Below are 7,601 nucleotides of genomic sequence, written 5' to 3' on the forward strand. Positions count from 1 at the left end.
ACCAGCACATCTTTCAGACTGTGGGAGGAAACTGGAGCACCTGGAGGAAACCCACGCAGACACGTGGAGAACGTGCAGACTCCACGCAATGTGGAGATGCTGGCGTTGGACTGGGGAAACACAGTAAGAAGTCTCACAACACCAGGTTAAAGTTCAACAGATTTATTTGGTAGCAAACACCACTAGCTTTCAGGGCTCTGCCCTTTCATCAGGTGAGTGGAGAGTTCTGATCACAAACAGGGCATATAAAGACACAAACTCAATTTACAGAATACTTATTGGAGTGCGAGTCTTTATAGCTAATCAAGTCTTAAAGGTGCAGACAGTGTGAGTGGAGATAGCATTAAGCATAGGTTAAAAATATGTGTATTGTCTCCAGACAAGACAATAAGTGAGATTTTGCAATCCCAGGCTAGTCATTGACCCAAGCCGGGAATCAAACCCAGGTCCCTGGTGTTGTGAGCCAGCAGTGCTAACCACTGTGCTGCTCATTGTGCCACTGAGTGAAGCCGCACTGAGTTCAAGAAACACCATGGTGGTAATACCACTGAATTTGTACCCAAGAGACTCTGGGGACACTGATTCCAATCCCACCATGGCAATTAATCTGGAATATAAAGCTAGTCTCAGTGACAGTGACCATGAAATTATCATTTTAGGTCAGCATAGTGGTTAGCATTGCTGTCTCACAGCACTAGGTTAAAGTCCAACAGGTTTATTTGGTAGGACAAGCCACAAGCTTTCAGGGTGCTGTTCCTTCATCAGGCGAGGCGGAGCTCTGTTCACAAACAGGGCATATGTAGACAGTGCCAGGAATGCGGGTTCAATCCCAGCCTTGGGTGACTGTCTGTGTGGAGTTTGCACATTCTTCCTGTGTCTGCATTAGTTTCCTCCGGATGCTCCAATTTCCTCCCACACTCTAAAAATGTGTGGGTTAGGTTGATTGGCCATGCTAAATTGCTCCTGAGTGTCAATTGGGATTAGCAGAGTGAACATGTGGGTGGGATTGTTGCTGGTGCAGCCTCGATGGGCCGAATGGCCTACATCTGCATTGTAGAGATTCTATGATCATCAGTTGTTGTAAAAACCCAGTGATTCATCAGTGTTTTTTAGGGAAGGAAATCTGCCCTATTTACCCTGGCCAGGCCCACTGGAATGTGGTTAACTCTTAAGTGTCCTCTGAAAGGTTAAGTTCAAGTGCAATTATGGATGGGTAATAAATGACCAGTGACACCCTCGGCCTTTTGGCTAAGATCAAGTGTAGTATCGACATGCTGCACTTGGTTGAAGTCATTAGGCTACATTTCAGTTTCATTTGAAGCAATTTTTTAAAGCAGCATCTTGGCCTTTTGGCTAAGATGCAAATGAGATCACGCCTTGGAGGAGGAGCTACACCTACTCCAATCAGCTTGGATCATGTAGATCAAGCCCAAGACAGGAGGTGAGAGCCCTGTTTTGTCAGCTTGGATCGGGAATGTCCCAACTTGTTGGGACTCTGAATTGGGTTTAATTTGACTTGATTGGATTGGAATAAAGTTTAAAAAAAAATCTTATATGTAAAATGGCCTTTCGGCTAAGTGTAGTATTGACATGATTGGTTGAAGTCATTACGTTACATTTTAGTTTCATTTGAAGCAATTTTTAAAAGTGGCATCTCAGCCTTTTGGCGAAGATGCAAATGAGATCAAGCCTTGGAGGAGGAGCTATGCCTACTCCAAACAGCTTGGATCATGTAGATCAAGCCCAACACAGGAAGTGAGAGCCCTGGCTGGTCAGCTTGGATCGGGAATGTCTCGATTTGTTGAGACTCTGAATTGGACTTGATTTGATTGAATTGGATTAAAAAAAAATCTTATGTAAAATTAAATCCAAAACATTTTCCTTATGAGCATTTTGTCCTTTGAATCAGTCGGTGCTGTTGCGAACTGCACTCAGGAATGAGAAGGCACACACAAATTTGACTTTCTTTCTCGTCCTGCACAGATTTGTCAGGCTCCAGGGAATTTTTAAAAAATATTTTACTCCATTCTTAAAATTACAAAGCTGATGCTCAGAATGAACCAGATAGACCCAAATCCATCTTCTTGCCTTACTCTAAAGACCAAATTCAAAATCCAATTCACGATTCCCACCAAAGAGACAAGTTCCAAGCTGACAAGATAAGGCATGGCTCCCATTTTGGTCTTGATCTTAGCCAAAAGGCAGAGGCAATGTTTCTGCCCTCTCCCACAAGTGTTTTGATGCATTTAAGTTTATCTATTAGTGTCACAAATAGGCTTACATTAGCAATGCAATGAAGTTGCTGTGTGAATCTCCTAGTTGCCACACTCCGGTGCCTGATTGGGTACACTGAGAGAGAATTGAGCACAGCCAATGCACCTAACCAGCACGTCCTTCAGACTGTGGGAGGAAACTGGAGCATCCAGAGGAAACCCACGCAAATACGGGGAGAAAGAAAACTCCACACAGACGGTAACCCAAGCTGGGAATTGAACCCTTGTCCCTGGTGCTGTGAGGTAGCAGTGCTATCCACTGTGCCACCATATCCACGTTTATCAGATCTCCCATGTCTTCCATGCCTCATTATCTGGCCTCACACTTTAGTCAGTGTACCAACCTATTAAATCCACTCTTTCAACCTGCCTTATAGCCGAACAGCTCACCTTGCTCCCAACTCTAACAAAATATCTCAAATAGTACATTAGGTGCATTGGACCATGCTAAATTCTCACTCAATGAAAAAACCCGACACTCTTCCAATGCTAACAGCCATAAGAAGTGTATTTGGCCACTGAATCACCTAATGTGCGTCATTTGAACTTGGAGCAGGATAGAGGCAGGTTGCTACTAGCGTCAGAGCCCTTGGTCAAAGATATAGGACGAAATGTGGCAGGTTTCCCATGCTGATTGATATCTGGTGTTAACCACTGCCAACTGCCACTTTGTGAACACTGAGCGGGCACAGGAAAGCTTTTGATGCTGCAATGCCAAATCGTTGATTATCCATTATGCAACATTCATACCTGAAGAATGACACAGCAGTCACAAGATAGTGCCTGTGGAACTCTATATAAGTGTGAGATCAGAACAGCAAAGGGTGAAAAATTTCAAAGGTAAAACAACATCACAGACAGAAACTGAGCAACAGGTTAACCCTCCCCAGTATCTGCAATGCATCTAACCAGCTCATCTTTCAGACTGTGGGAGGAAATCGGAGCACCGAGAGGAAACCCATGGAAAACATAGGGAGAACGTACAGACTCCGCACAGACACTGACCCAAGCTGGGAGTCGAACCCAGGTCCCTGGTGCTGTGAGGCAGCAGTGCTAACCACTGTGCCACCATGCCACCCCTATGTACAAGATTCCACGGCACCACTCGAAAGAAAATCAGGGGAGTTCTCCTGATATTCTGGTCAATATGTATCCCTCAGTCAACAACACCGGAATTTACAGCGTACAAATAGACCATTCAAACCAACTGGTTTGTTCCATGAATCTCCTCCCATTACAACTGAATCAACATATCCTTCTATTCCGTTATTCGTCATGTTCTTATCTATCTTTCCTTTAAATGCACCTACTTTATTCCTTGTGGTAATGAGTTCCATATATTAACCAGTCTCTGGATAAAGAAGTTCATTATGAGCTCCTTATTGGATTTATTATTCACCATCTTATATTCATGACGCCTAGTTTTAGATTCCCTCGTAAGTGGGAACATCTTGTCTCCATTCAGCCTATGGAATCCTTTAGTTATTTAAAAATCTTCTGTGAGGCCATCTGTTCTTTATATGGTCAGAGCTCCAGCTTGTTGAGGTTTCCCTCCTAGTTATGGTATCATAGAATCCCTACAGTGTGGAAGGAGGCCATTCAGCCCATCAAGTCTGCACCAGCCACAATCCCATCCAGGCCCTATTCCCGGAACTCCATGTATTTACCCTGCCAATCTCCCATATAACTAGGATCAATTTAGCATGGCAATCAACCTAATCCAGAGGAAACCCACACAGATATGGGGAGAATGTGCAAACTCCACATGGACAGTGACCCAAGGCCAAATTGAACCTGAGTCCCTGGCACTGTGAGGCAGCAGTGCTAACCACTGTGCCACCATGCCATCTGTATCATTCTTGTAAATTTTTTTTGGTCTTTACCAGTGTCTTTATATCATTTGTGCTAAATGAAGACCAAGAACTATGTGTTATATCTAAGAAAGTCAGATGGTGGAGGATAAAATTGGAGCCAATCTTTATACACTTGTATAAGCAATTATATGCAGAGATAGACATTGTAAGTTATGCATCTCATGAACACAAGAACGGTTTCAACCTGTTCAGACATGAACAACTTCATAAGTATTTATTTACATAGTTACAGATCAAGCAAGTGCCTCCTAGTTTAAAAACCACAGTTTAGATTTTTGTCTATTTATACCACATTTGATTCAACTAAAAGCTTGTAAATAAAGAGCAACTAAGAGCTGCTTTCGAAAGGGCCACCACGAACAGTGTGACAACATTTAAAATTTCTGAAGGAATCACTATGCTGTGAACAGTATCACAGCATAGTGACCAACCACTATCACGGCATAGTGACCAACCAGTATCACAGCATAGTGACTGACCAGTATCACGGCATAGTGACCCCCCCACTATCAGCATAGTGACTGACCAATATCACAGCATAGTGACTGACCAATATCACAGCATAGTGACTGACCAATATCACAGCATAGTGACCGACCAGTATCACATCATAGTGACTGACCAATATCACAGCATAGTGACTGACCAGTATCACAGCATAGTGACCCCCCCACCATCAGCATAGTGACCGACCAGTATCACAGTACAGTGACCCCCCCCCCACTATCAGCATAGTGACTGACCAATATCACAGCATAGTGACCGACCAGTATCACATCATAGTGACCGACCAGTATCACATCATAGTGACCGACCAGTATCACATCATAGTGACCGACCAGTATCACATCATAGTGACTGACCAGTATCACTATGCTGTGACTCACCAGTATCACAGCATAGTGACCCCCCCCCCCACCATCAGCATAGTGACTGACCAGTATCACAGCATAGTGACTGACCACTAACGCAGCATAGTGACCAACCAGTATCAGAGCATAGTTACCGACCAGTATCACAGCATAGTGACCCCCCCCACTATCAACATAGTGACTGACCAGTATCACAGCATAGTGACTCACCATTATCACAGCATAGTGACCCCCCCACTATCAGCATAGTGACTGACCAGCATCACAGCATACTGACTCACCAGTATCACAGCATAGTGACTGACCACTAACACAGCATAGTGACCAACCAGTATCAGAGCATAGTGACTGACCACTAAAACAGCATAGTGACCCCCCCACTATCAGCATAGTGACTGACCACTAAAACAGCATAGTGAAAGACCAGTATCACAGCATAGTGACCGACCAGTATCACAGCATAGTGACCGACCAGTATCACAGCATAGTGACACCCCCCCACTATCAGCGTAGTGACTGACCAATATCACAGCATAGTGACCAACCAGTATCACAGCATAGTGACCCCCCCCACTAACAGCACAGTGACAGTCCAGTATCACAGCATAGTGACCCACCAGTATCACAGCACTAGAAAGAATCCCATCCAGTGCTCTAGGCATAATGTGACATGGTCCTCCCGCTCTTGCCAGTTTACTAGCCAGGTTCTCTCAGCAGGGTAGACACCTAGGTAGAGGATGAGGATGTGGAGAGTCTACAGAAGGATCTAGATGGGCTGGGCGAATGGGCCAGGAACTGGCAAATGGAATTTAATGTTGGCAAGTGCGAGGTGGTCCACTTTGGTAGGAATAATGGTAGGAAGGATTATTACTTACGTGGAGAAAAACTGCAGCAGGCGACGGCTCGGGATCCTTGTGCATGAGTCGCAAAAACCCAGCTTGCAGGTGCAGCAGGTGGTCAGGAAGGCGAATGGGATGCTGGCCTTCATAGCGAGGGGGATTGAATATAAAAGTAGGGAGGTCTTGCTGCGGCTATATAGGGCATTGGTGAGGCCGCAGCTGGAGTACTGTGTGCAGTTTTGGGCGCCGTACTTACGCAAGGATATTTTGGCCTTGGAGGGAGTGCAGAGGAGGTTTACTAGGCTGATGCCGGAGTTGAAGGGGTTGAGCTATGAGGAGAGGCTGAGTAAACTAGGCTTGTACTCGTTACAGTTTAGAAGAATGAGGGGAGATCTCATTGAGACGTATAAGATGATGAATGGGATGGATAGGATAGAGGTGGAGAGACTCTTCCCGCTCAGAAAGGACAGTAGGACTAGGGGGCACAGCCTCAAGATAAAGGGGGGGCGGTTTAGAACGGAACTGAAGAAGAATTTCTTCACTCAAAGGGTGGTGAATCTCTGGAATTCTCTGCCTGTTGAAGTGGTGGAGGCTACCTCGCTAAATATTTTTAAGATGCGGGTTGATGGGTTTTTGATAAGAGAGGGGATTAAGGGTTATGGGGAGAGGGCGGGAATGTGGAACTGAGCCATGACAGATCAGCCATGATCTTATTGAATGGCGGGGCAGGCTCGAGGGGCCAGATGGCCTACTCCTGCTCCTATTTCTTTTGTTCTTATGTGGGTGGTGCTCCAGACAAAAGGCCTGATTGCCTCCGAGCTGACCTTCGTCAGGTACTCCCACAAATCTCAGCATGCCCACTGGGTGGATCCAGAGAGAAGAGAGCGCCGTGATAGGCTCAATTTCCTCTGGACCTGAGACGTGGCATTCGCCCTCAAACAGCTTCAGATCTAGAGTTTGGGTCTGTGAATTTTGAAATTGAACTTCTGATTTCCCAAATTGTTAATGTACGTAGCGAATGTGAGAATGAGAGGCCACAGTGCCTGAGGATCTCATTAGTCTGGGCAGGACTAGGGGGACAATGAATATAAATCTCTTACTGCTGGGCACAAGAATGGTAAGCTATGTAATGTGTTTGCAGGGGTGCTGTTGGGGGCAAAGGTATCTCCACAGATAAGGAAGGTGATGGAATGAGTGGAATTCACTCTATTACATCTGTGATATTCTGGAATGTGTCAGCCTGGTAATATTTTTCATTATAGGCAGTTTACAACATAACGAGAATAATAAAATGATTGGAGGAGGTCAGAAGGGCTAGATACATTTTTCTAGGTCCAGGTTTGTTCACTTTAATTTATTTTTTTTTCGTTATGATTTATTGGTGGCATGCGTGGAATTAAGCACATAAATGGTATAAAAGTGTGAGTGAATCACTGTACAGTGGCACTTATATGGGGAGCGTTGAACTGGGAGAAAGATGGGGCTAGCCCAGGGGTAGGGGGTGTCTTGTAGCGCATTTGGCTGGGGTCTTTAAAATAGTTACCCTGAGCTTTGACGTTCTTTTTTCCCTGTTAGCTCTTTCAGAATAACTGAGGATGAAACTGGCAGAACCATCTGAACTTAACAATTTCAGTTGCTTTGTCAGATGGTTCTGAGCCCTGTGTAATTGTCCAGATAAACTTTAGGTGGGAAATTCCGAGAAGGAATCATAGAATCTCTACCGTGTAGAAGGAGGCTGTTCGG

This window comes from Carcharhinus amblyrhynchos, chromosome 35, assembly GCF_965287045.1.
Source record: "Carcharhinus amblyrhynchos chromosome 35, sCarAmb.v2.hapA, whole genome shotgun sequence".
NCBI lineage: Eukaryota > Metazoa > Chordata > Chondrichthyes > Carcharhiniformes > Carcharhinidae > Carcharhinus > Carcharhinus amblyrhynchos.